Source organism: Myotis myotis, unplaced genomic scaffold (genome assembly GCF_014108235.1).
Source record: "Myotis myotis isolate mMyoMyo1 unplaced genomic scaffold, mMyoMyo1.p scaffold_m19_p_16, whole genome shotgun sequence".
NCBI lineage: Eukaryota > Metazoa > Chordata > Mammalia > Chiroptera > Vespertilionidae > Myotis > Myotis myotis.
In genome coordinates, this window is record NW_023416320.1 from 13,196,889 (window position 1) to 13,209,307 (window position 12,419).

The window sequence follows — 12,419 nt, forward strand, 5'->3', positions numbered from 1 at the left end:
GCCTCCTCCTCCATCTCCTAGGGCGAGGGCACACGCCCCACCCCACCGCCGCTGCTGCCGCGTGGGTCCGGTCCGGGGGCGGCAGGCGGGTGGCGGCCTGCGCCGGGCTCCCGCCGTGGGCTGGGGAGTCGGTGCCCGAGGCCGCCAGCAGCGTGGTCAGGCTGTGCCTCATGGGGCCCGGCGGCCGGCCCACGTAGGCCCCCGCGACGACTCGCCCTTTCAATGCCCACTGGCGGAACCGGAAGGTCATGCCAGCCAGGAAAGGAGCTGGCAGAAGCCCAGAGGAGATGTGGGAAAGAGCAGAATCATGGGAACTAGAGGAGCCAGCATGCCCATTCTGGAAGAGGCGGCTCTCAGGGCAGGAGCAGGCTGGGAGGCCCAGGGCCACTGTCCTGGCAGGGCCGGCTCTGTTGGCCTGCAGCAGGGTGAGTTCAGTGAACTCATGGGGCTGGAGAAGGATTGGAGGCTGAGTGGGTGCTCCCAGGATTCGGGAGGAAACGGGAGGAGACCACACATTTCCCTTCTGGGAGGGAGAGAGCAGGGTGGTTGCTAGGAGGGGCTGCGGAAACAGGGGGATGGGGGGAGGGGGTGGGCAGCAGAGCCTTGTGTGGGTTTGCAGGCTCCTGGGAAGAGCCTGGAGGAAGCAGGAGAAACAAGAAGGAGGGTATGTCGTGGGCGGGCACCTGATTGCACAGGGAGAGTCCGAGGATGAGGCGGCACCCACGCAGCTCTGCCAGAGAGAGGTGGGAGACCAGCCTGTGGCTCCGGGCCCTCCTCCCACTGGGCATCTAGGCTCGGGCCTGGGAGCCAAGCTTTCTCTCTCCGCAGGCTCTGCTTGGGAGAGGCCCCTGGGAGCCAGGCCTCAGGCCACTGGATGCAAAACCACAGCACAGCCTCCTGCACAGAGGCCCGTGCTCTCAGGGCTCCAGGAGACCTCGGAGGGCCCTGCCCTGGGCTGCGAGTCCTGGGAAGCCACCGCAGCGCAGTGCCCCTCCTGCCCCACTTCAGAAAGTTCTAGAACTACCTTCCTGACCCCGTGGGGTCTGACAGCCATACTGTGAAGACGTGAGTCCAATTTTGAGCTCTGGACCCTTTGACAGGTTGGTGAAGCCTGCGGACCTTTTCTCAGAATAAATGCATAAAATAAAATGCATGAGTGACCAACGAAACCAGTGATATTGAGAACAGTAACCAGGGCTTGTTTGTAAAACCAAACTTTTAAAATCACAGCATACGTGCTTCTCCACCAGATGCATTAAAGAGTAAGGTCTACCCCTCGCCGGGTTGGCTCAGAGGATAGAGCGTCCGTCTTTGGACTGAAGGGACCTGGGTTCAATTCTAGTCAAAGGCACACGCCCGGGTTTGTGGGCTCGATCCCCAGTAGGGGGCGTGCAGGAGGCAGCTGATCAATGATTCTCTCTCATCATTGATGTTTCTCTCTCTCTCTCTCCCCCTCCCTTCCTCTCTGAAATCAATACAAAAAATAATTTTAAAAAAGAGTAAGATCTAGCCATTGGCCACGCTTTTGGAATAGTGATGAACATAAACGGCATTTGGAAATACCTGCAACCTCTGTGATATGCAAATGTCTGTGATTTGTTTCTGGTGACAGTCACAGATCCCACCACGATTGTGGCCACTGCCTATAGTCGTCCTGGGAGGAAAGGCTCGGTTTGAGGTAGAGGTTAGTGAAAATAAATTTGTCATTTTTACCCACCTAAGTTCTCGGACTCCCTGAATGCTATCCATGACCTTAAAAATGTTAAGAACTTTTGTTCTATAGCAAGAATCGAAAGCCCCAGTGCCGGCGGGGCCAGACGGGCGGTCTCCTGGGGGTGAGAGCAGAAATGGCTGTGGACTTGGGCCCACGGAGGACACCCTGGCCTTCCGAGGAGCAGCCCAGCTCAGCTCCTGGGACAGCAAGCCTGCTCACGCTCGCATTTGTAAGGAATGCCAGAAATACCAGGTCTCCTGTTGATTGCCTAATTTTTAAATGTTAGCAAAACATTCACATTGTAAAGGATGCTCTGGGGCCAAATATAACACAGCTGCCGGCCAGCTCAGCCTGGAGACGGCAGGTTCTGGATCCCAGCCAGCTGGGGTCCAGCGTGGGGTCTGGGCATCCCCCTCCTGGGCTACGGTCTCCCGTGAGAGTCCCGTTGGATCAAACGTGACCATGGCTCCAGTCTAAACATGTCCTAGGCCATCACCCCAGCAGTAAACGGCCACATTAAACCCAGCAATTGTCAACTGTGCCACCTCCGGGGTTCAGCTTCCCCTCGGCCCGGGGCTGGCAGGGCCAGGGCTATGTCCCATGTGCACTGTTCCATGCAAGAGGCCAGGTCGGAGCCAGAGGCCTGCGTCTCGTCGTAGCTCTGCCACTCAGCGGCCCAGTGACCATGAGAAGCCGGGAGTCTCTCTCAGCCTCCAGGAGCTCACTTACAAAACGGTTTACTGGGTTCATGGCAGGATGCCATCCCCCATGAGAGGAATCCTGGTTCTTTCTATCGAGTTTCTTTCTGTTCTCTGCTTCCGCCAGCTGAGTCCCTGTGGGGTTAGGGGTGCAGAAAATGAGGGAAGCCATATTTGTCCCCAAATGTCGCATAATGGGATGGTATCTGTTAAATGCCTAAAGCAAGAGGGTATCTGTTAAATGTCTGACTTATTCTACAATGATCACTTTGGAAGGACCCAGGGCCTGGGCAGGTACCTCGGTTTCTCTGGCAGCACTGAAAGCTAGGTGTCTTGCCGGTTTAAGAGGGGGAGGGAGAGGAGCCACAGGCCTCAGGGACGCTGGCTGCTTTCGGTCTGTGCTCCTGTTAGGCCCAGATCCCTGGGGTTTCACTCTCATTGCCACGTGGTGCACACTGATGTTCCGAGCTCCCAGCAGTCGGTTCTCAGGGGCCGGGTTGTTATGGGAGCTGGGAGATGAGAGTGGATAAGATTCCTGCCACCACACTGTCACATCAGAGCCTTAAAAAAAAGAGAAGCAGCAGCCCTGTGGCTCCGTGGGAGTTTTGCCTGCGTTTTCCGGGTAATTGCTCACCCCCGCCCCTGAGAGCTGGGCTGTGGCAGGCGCTGCGGGTGGGGGTGGTAGCGAATGACTGCCTCCTTCCCCTTCCGGTGCAGTCATCGCCTGTCCAGGTGGGCTGCCTGGGGGAGGGGAGGGGGAGCCTTCATCCCACAAAGGCAGGCAGGTGAGAATGAATGAGGGCCCTGGGGAAGGGAGGGCCACAGGGGGACACTCCATTCGGGGGGCACAGAGGAACACCAGGAGCCACTGGCAGCAGATGAAACTTCAAGAGGCACACACGGGAAGCAGACGCAGTGGGTTCAAGGCCCGGCCATGCCCCCGTGCAGCTGCGAGAACTTGAGCAGATACTTACTAGTAGATCCCTCCCTGTCTCCGAGCACCCACCTGCCTCCTGCTTTATTATGAAGAAGAATAAATGAATACGGGGAAAGCGTTTAGAGTGGCCCAAAGGAAAAGACTGTCTTTCTTCTACACTCAGAATACCTCAGACACCAACGTGTGCAGATGTTTTTCAACTGTCCGCACAGAGTTCCAGCTGTCGGCACTTCGCCAACGGGGTGTCCTGCAATTCTCTTCCCACCCAACGGCTTGGAGCTGGTGCAGACCCCACAGGTTGAGGCCTTAGTCCTGCAGGACCACCCCCCACGCTCCAGTTCAGATGCCAATTACAAGTCCCAGGCTGTCACTTGGACTTCTGACCCACTGCCTATAAATTGGGGTTTGCTAACTTGCTATAATGGCCCACAGAATTCAAGGGAGCGCGTATTTACCTTTACCAGCTTATTACATAAGAAAGGATGCAGATGAGGGTGTCAGTAGGCAAGGTCTGGGGGATGGGGAGCAGAGCTTCCCCCCCACTCCAGATGCACCACCCTCCCCGCACCCTGATGTGGGCACCAACACAGAGCTCTCCAGACCACGTGCTTCAGGGACCTTCACAGAGGGTTTAGCATGTGGGCGTGACCCACCATTAGCTCCATCTGCAGCCCGCTCCACCCCCAGGGGATGGGGATGGCGCTGAGCGTCCCAAACTTCCAGTCATGGCTTGCTCTTTCTGGTGACCAGCCCCGTCCATCCAGGAGCCCACCAGGCGTCACCTCATTAGAACAAAGGACACTCCTGTCAACCAGGAAATTCCAAAGGACTTGGGAGCTCTGTGTAAGACACTCCTGTTAGCCCATCACTCAGGCAACGACAGGCCTTCAGGAGCTCTGAGGCAGAAATTGGGGTCCAAGACCAAATATTTTTTTTTTTATATATTTTATTGATTCTTTACAGAGAGGAAGGGAGAGAGACAGAGAGCTAGAAACATCGATGAGAGAGAAACATCGATCAGCTGCCTCCTGCACATCTCCCACTGGGGATATGCCCGCAACCCAGGTACATGCCCCTGACCGGAATCGAACCCGGGACCCTTCAGTCCGCAGGCCGACGCTCTATCCACCGAGCCAAACCGGTTTCGGCCCAAGACCAAATATTGATGCTTCTAGCACCCCGATCACCCAGGGGATGAGAAGGGTTTTAGAGGCTGTGTTCCAGGAACTGGGGGCAAACACCCAATAGATGTCCTACTGTCCCACCGCAGCGCATCCCGAAGCTCAGCACGTGGCAGCTCTTACTCCCCGGTCAGCAGCATCCTCTGCTGTCCCTGAGGGGGGAGACCGTCCTCCCGCTCAGCCCTCCAGATCAGGACTTCCCCTGTGAAAACACTCAGGTCATTGGACCTGAGACCCTTCTGTCCCCAGGCTAACCACTGAGCATGCTAACCACTGAGCATGCTGGCCAGGGCTGACTTTCGTTTTAGAAGAACCCCTCCATCTGCCAAGCTGAGAATAAACTGTGGAAGGCGAGGCTGGAATCAGGGAGACCGGTTAGGAACTATTTCAAGAATCCAGATGGGAGATGGTTGCAGCATGGACAAGACTGGTGACTGACTGTGAAGGGGTGAGGAGTGGCCCATTTCCACGTGATTCTGAAGACAACGATGATGGGAAGTGGGATATGGGGGACAGAATGGAGAAAGGGTGAGTCTGAGTTCTCTCTCAGGCCTAAGTAGCTGGAAAGATGGGAACACCTGGGAGGAGGAACTTTTCCGGATGAGATCGGGATTTGGGGTCCGGACATGTTAAGCCTGAGATGTTTCTGAAAGTCACATAGACAATTGGATACACGAGCCTGGGGTTGGGGAAGAGGTCCAGACTGGAGAAATAAGACGGGAGCCATCCAGTATGGTTGGTATTCAAGGCCAGGAGACCGAGAGAGATCGCCATGGGATTGTAGACAGAGAAGGGGCCAAGGTCTGGCCTCTGGGGCTTGGCAGTGCTGGGGTCAGGGAGATGGAACAGTGGAGCAGCCAGCGAGGTGAGGGGGAAGCCAGGCGAGTGTGGTGCCTGGAAGCCAAAGGCAGACAGTGTTTCCAGGGAGTAGTCATCTGGGTCCAATGTTGCCGATGGATTAGGGAGATGAGAGAAGTGATCATTGCGTTAATGGCATGGAGATCTCTGAGGACCTCGTCACTAGAAGTTTCTGTGGACTGGCGGGATGGAAGGCTGGCGGCAGTGGGTCTAAGAGAAGAAGAGGGGAGGAACTGCGGTCAGCGGGGGTAGACTCTCCTGAGGAGTTTGCTATGAAGGGGGACAAAGAAAGGGACAGCAGCTGGTGAGGGAGGCAGGGACAAGAGGGTTCTGAAGATGGAGACATGACAGCATGTTTACATGTTGATGGGATGACTCCACAGAGTGGGGAACTAATGGTGCAGGAGAGGAACAAGAGTCACTCGGGTGACGGGCTTGCGTCGGGTTGGGATTTGGACATGGTGGGAGGGTTCACCTGGGACCTCCTTTGGCTGTTTGGAGACGTTTATGAGCCCTTCTCAGAATAATGTCCTTAAAATCATGAGATTACCAAGGAACACAACTTTATTGAAAAATTATAAAAATATTAAAGAATTATGATCTAATAATGCAGATGCATTAAAGAACAATCTAGCAACAGGTCTAATAAACAACCCTGCTTTCAAAGTAACGATGATGAGAATAAACGGCATTTCACAGCATTCTGCAACTGAATGCGATTTCTATTGGAGACCAGGTCATAGATGCTGCTGCTATTTCTGTGTTGGTGGCCTGATGTCATCATGGAAGGAAATGCTAGTTTTCAGGTGGATCTTGGTGGAAATCAAGATGTAATTTTTTTCCCATGAAGGTTCAGAGAGCCTGGATTCTGACCAGCCCCGTTTAGAACATCTGGAATGTTTGGAACATCCAGTTTTAGAACATCTGTGTTTGGGGATGGTAGGAGAACAAGACAGAAGAAAACTGCACTCACAAGTAGCCACAGGAGGCAGAGCTGCCATGTCAGACTGTGATGTGAGAGAGAATGAAAGTGCTGTCTCATTCACACTATCATCTTTGGGGGCCTTTTGTTATAACAACGTATCCTGCGCCCTAACAGAGAGGCGGACGGCGACGGAACAATTTTCAATCCCCAACAGCATGCGTCCATTGATTGCCGCGTCCCAGAGCAACCTGAAACCCAGTGAGGGCCTCTGGACTGCCTGCCTGGGAACTCAGGACTGAGACCTTCCCGTCCCACCGTGCGCCTCCCGATGCCCAGGCCTGGGCCTCCTCGTGGCCACCCCCCTCTGGGCCTCTGCGAAGTCCACCTGTTTCCTGTTCTTGGCCTGGGCAGGCTGTGCCCTGGCCTCACCCTTGATGTGACTGGCTGACAGAAGAACAGCTGCCGCTCCCCTCCCCTCGCCCCCTCCCTCTCAGGCGCAGATACACCCGGACAGACCTCAGGCAGATCCCTGACTACAGTTAGCAGGAATGTTAGCCGAGGACTCGGGCTGGTTGGGCCATGACTGCTGGCGGGATCCCAGGATTCCGAGGGGGTCTGGACTGGAGTTGACTGTGCAGCTGGGAGCAGCAGTGATGCCCTTAAAAAGGGAAAGGAGAGAGATGCCAGGGAGAGAGACAATGCCTGTGCCAGGACAGAACTCTCACCAGGTGGGCAGAGGGAACCAAGTCAACAATCACAGCAACGAGAGCCACCATTGACTGAGTACCTACTATCAGCCAGGACTCTTCTAGAGCTTTCCATACACAGCCTCTCTTAACCCTCACAGCAGCTGCCCACCCCAAGTCAGATTTTACCAGCTTCACTTTACAACAATGCAAACCGAGGCTCAGAGAGGTTGAGTCACTTGTTTAAGGTCACACAGCCAGGGAACTAATAAGCATTCAAACCTCTTTTTATATATATATATAATTTTTTTTTTATAGATTTCAGAGAGGAAGGGAGAGGGAGAGAGAGAGAGAAACAGCAATGATGAGAGAGAATCATTGATCAGCTGCCTCCTTAGCCCCCCGGGGAGTCTGAGCTGGCCTTTTTCTCCGCACCTTGGTTCCCTTCCCCCAGACCTCCCAGGGCTGCTTGTACCTGCTGACCCCGGGGAGCCACAGATCCCTGCTGTCACTTGCTCTCCTCCACCTCTGCCTGAGGCTGCCCTCGCCTCCCTGACCAAGGTCTCAGATGCTGTCATTAAGGCCTGGTGTCTCTCTTTCCAGCTCTTTGCAGAATTCCTTTGGGTCCCTTCCATTCTCAAACAGCTCCTCCCCTGGGGCAAGCCGGCCCCACCAGCCCCAGCCTCACACCCTCCCAGGTTTAACTGCAGAGGGAAAGCCTCAGCTCCACCCTCTCTGGGTCTCCTTGGCTCTCACTGGGTCATTTGCTCCTCCCTGAACAGATCCGGGAGCCAGGAAACCCAGGGAGGGAGGCGGGAGGGAGAGATCCCCCAAAGCAAAACCTTGTGCTGCTGCCGGAAAGGCGGCAATGGCCACTGAGAGGCAAAGCGGCAGGTAGGCCTGCACCTGCCCCTCAAGAACCCCGTGGTGGTCTTGAACTGTGCTTTCCTCTGTTCGAGGAGCCAAGGCCAGAGGCAACGCCCCCTCCCCGCCCCCCCCCGCCCCCCCTATGGCTCCATGTCCCCCTTCCCTGACCCCCATGCAGGCTCCTGCTGGCACTGCCCTCAGCTGCACGCCTGTCCCCTTCTAAGGGAAGCCTGTCTCTAAAGGGCTCTGCAGTGCACGGTGGACGGCCCTTTGAGAACCACCACACAGGAATTTGTTTTGATGCCTAGCACGGCCTCTGTGTTCTGGGTCTGGCTACGACTGATTGGGCAGCCTGCGTCCCAAGGAGCCTGAGAGCTGATCCCTGCGCCCTCAGAGCTCTGGGGGGGCTGCTGGCCTTCACCAGGAGGACTGCCACCTCAGCTCTGCGGTCTCCAGCTGTGGAACTAAGCTTGGAGCCTTCATTTTCTCATCTGCAAAATGGGGTGAGTTATACTTCCCTCCGGGATAAATGAAGCCACATGTGAAAACTGAACAAAATTCCTGAGGCCTGGATCAGTGCTTCTCAAACTATCTGTGAAAAAGAACAGTTTGGGGTGTTTTTTCTTCTTCTTCTTCTTATCTGTCATGAACCAGTGCTTATGTAAAACACAATAAAAATGAAAAATTAAATTTAAAAAGATATAGAAAATACAAGCTGTAATTTTCACTATTATATTCAACCAATATGAAATTATTCTGTCATATAGCTTTAAAGTTTCTAAAGGCTCACTCTCAGTCTGGTAACACTTCCAGACCAGGATAAATCCATGGACCACACTTGAGTCGCACAGATCGAGGGGGCTCCCCACAAATGGCTTTTAACTGTCCCATAATCCACTCTTGTTTATGTGATTATTGTTTCAAAACTGACTTTTCTCTTCCCCCTTTTGCAATTCCAGGTTTTACTGGAGCATGAACTAGGCTTGGTGATTGGCTCAGTGGTGGAAACAGAACGTTGCGTGTGAGGCCAGGAGTGGTTCAGCATCACCCCTACCCAGGATGTCACAAGCAGCTGCAGCAGACGCATGGACTCTGATCTCACCAGGTTTTATAACCTCGCAGTGTCAGAGGCTGCTGGTTGTTCTTCAAGATCCACTTTCCCCTTCTTCCATAATAATAGAGTTTTAGGTAGGAATATGGTTGCCCAGCTAAAGACTACATGTCCCAGCCTCCCTTGCAGCTAGGTGTGGTCATATGACTGAGTGTGGCCAATGGTCTGTAAACAGAAGTGATTTCTGTTCTCTTGATTGGGTAAGTGCTCCCTGTCTCCCTTTTCTCCTTCCCATCAGCTGGTACATCACAAGAACTAAAGTAACTCTGGAGCCAGAGGTGGAACCTACGCAAAGAGAATGGTAAAGTCTCCCTAAGAACTCTGGACAAAGAAACTCCTGTTTTATCCTAGCCACTGTATCTGGAGGTTGTCCTGTCGCAGTAGCCTAGCCTGGGTCCTACTACTGAAATGAGCAGTGGCAACAGACCGGAATTCTCAACCAGGGCTCACTTGGAGACCTATGTGTCTGTCTCCTAGTTTTGAAGCAACCCTTTCAAGCAATTGTCATGGGGCCACCAACGGCTGGGCCTGTGCTGGAAGATCTCCGAGCCTTCCTGCCTGGCAGAGAATCTGACCTCTGGCATGCCCTATGACCTTGACAAAGTGAGACTGTCCTGTTGAAAGGGGTGTGGTGGGAAACCAGCTTGGATTCTGCAGGGTGAGATCTCTGGGTGGGCAGAGTGTTAGGCAGCAAATGACTCAGAAGGTAACCGCTGCCTGCCACAGGTCCTCAGGGAGTTTTGACTCACTGTCTTGGCCAAATAGGAGTTTTAAGAGGCTATAGAAACAGCCCTGGCCAGGTAGTTCAGTGGGTTAGAGTATCATCTCGATTCACCAAGGTTGTGGGTTAGATCCCCAGTCAGGGCACATACAAGAATCAACCAATAAATGCATAAGTAAGTGGAACAACAAATCAATGTTTCTCTCTAAAATAAAAAAAAAAGAAATAAAAAATAAAGATAAATAAAAGAATAGCATTTTAAAAAAAAAAAGAGGCCATAGAAATAAAAAAAGTAAGGAGAGCGGAATTGGAAAATTGGAAGACAGATTCCCAGGATATCAGAAGCACTTCCTGTGGCCACAGGACCTACCTGTCCTTAGCTGACCCAGCCAGAGCTGGAGTCTGAGTGCTAGAAGAGGGTCCAGTGGCACAACTGGCTTCTAACCCAGCTTCCCGATCCTAGTCATAGCTGCTTGGGCCCCCTGAGGCAGGAGGAGGGGCACGTGGGCAGGAGGATGGTTTAGACCAGGGGTCCTCAAACTACGGCCCGCGGGCCACATGCAAATACAAATATTGTATTTGTTCCCGTTTTGTTTTTTTACTTCAAAATAAGATATGTGCAGTGTGCATAGGAATTTGTTCATAGTTTGTTTTTTTTAACTATAGTCTGGTCCTCCAACGGTCGGAGGGACAGTGAACTGGCCCCCTGTTTAAAAAGTTTGAGGACCCCTGGTGTAGACAGCCAGGGGACCCAGCTGCCTTGCCGAAGCTCTGCCCACTCCGTGTGGACTCTAGGGCCACCCCACAGCTCTGGGATGCTGCATCTCTCTGGCCTCAGCCTGTTGAAGATTTTTTAAAATATATTTTTATTGATTTCAGAGAGTAAGGGAGTGGGAAGAGAGATAGAAACATCAATGATGAGAGAGGATTATTGATTGGCTGCCTCCTGCACACCCCCTACTGGGGGTCGAGCCTGCAACCTGGGCATGTGCCCTTGGCTGGAATCGAACCTGGGACCCTTTAGTCCGAAAGCTGACACTCTATCCACTGAGCCAAACCAGCTAGGGCTGAAGATTTTTTTTTGGCTGACTCACTTTCCCAGTTTAAGAGTAAGTATGGCCGGGAATTAGACCCAACTACTGAATTCATTTTAATAAACACTGATTGAGGGATTATGAGCTGGCCTGGGGTTGAAGGTACAGAATGAGAAAGACTCCACCTTTGCACCAAGGGTGATCAGGCTGTTTACTGTCTGCGTAAAAAATGTCACAACATGTAGAGAATTTTATTAGAGTTTATTTGATCTCTTATTTGATGACATATGCCAGGAGCAAGATCTCAAATGCTCTAGAGCAGCCGTGGGAAAACTATGGCCCACGGGCCAGATCCGGCCCATTTGAAATGAATAAAACTAAAAAAAAAAAGACTGTACCCTTTTATGTAATGATGTTTACTTTGAATTTATATTAGTTCACACAAACACTCCATCCATGCTTTTGTTCCGGCCCTCCGGTCCAGTTTAAGAACCCCTTGTGCCCCTCGAGTCAAAAAGTTTGCCCACCCCTGCTCTAGAGAATAATAGTTTTGCAGCTTCTTGCATGCATTTGAAATTAAGGAGGGGTCATCAGGAAGATTGGAGAAAGCAAGGCAGGATTGGATTACAGGATAGTTAAGATTATGTGTTCTCTTGAGGGTTAATTAATATCCCCTCTGAAGGGTATTTCAAAGGTGTGTTAACATAGATCAGTGATGGTGAACCTATGACATGCGTGTCAGAGGTGACATGCAAACTCATTTTTTTGGTTGATTTTTCTTTGTTAAATGGCATTTAAATATATAAAATAAATATCAAAAATATAAGTCTTCGTTTTACTATGGTTGCAAATATCAAAAAATTTCTATATGTGACACGGCACCAGAGTTAAGTTAGGGTTTTTCAAAATGCTGACAGGCCGAGCTCAAAAGGTTCGCCATCACTGGCCTAGATGCACAAGAACAAGGGTAGGGCTGATGGTTTAAAACCTTCAGTGATTGCTTCGGCAGCACATATACTAAAATTGGGACGACACAGAGAAGATTAGCATGTCCCCTGCACAACGATGACACACAAAACAAAACAAAACAAAACAAAACAAAACAAAACAAACCTTCACTGAAGAAGTTATAGACCCGGGCATGATTACCCTCCATGACCTGCACAGTTAGGAATTTTATTTTTTGTTAATCCTCACCTGAGCATATTTTTTCCATTGATTTTTAGAGACAGTGGAAGGTAGGACAGGAAGGGAAAAGAGAGAGAGAGAGAGAGAAACACTGATGTGAGAGAGATACATTGATTGGTTGCCTCCCGCATGTGCCCTGACCAGGGCTGGAGATCGAACCTGCAACCCAGGTACATGCCCTCTACAGGGAATCAAACCCGTGACTCTTTAGTGCTTGGGCCAACATTCTAACCACTGAGCCACACCAGCCAGAGCCCCAGTTAGGAATTTGTGATCAGATCACCCTGTGAGGTTACTTTCCACAGAAGCCCCCTGTTTTTTGTCCACATGACCTTCCCCTGTCCTCTTCCCATCTTCTTCTCCGTGTGTACTACCCCACCTCCACCCCTACCCCCACCACTCCTCAGTGCCTCCACATTGTGTGCCCTGATGCCTTTGCACATGCTGTTCCAACTGCTGAGATGTTCTTCCTCCCTCCCCACCCCCACTCCCAAAGGCT

General features: G+C 52.1%; 1 non-coding gene across 1 annotated transcript; it reads left to right on the top strand.

Annotated features, from left to right (window-relative positions):
- Window positions 1-11,725: 11,725 nt before the first annotated feature.
- Window positions 11,726-11,832, top strand: LOC118671071. The gene has a single exon (XR_004972587.1). It is a non-coding gene; the product is annotated as a U6 spliceosomal RNA (small nuclear RNA).
- The last annotated feature ends 587 nt before the right edge of the window (window positions 11,833-12,419 follow it).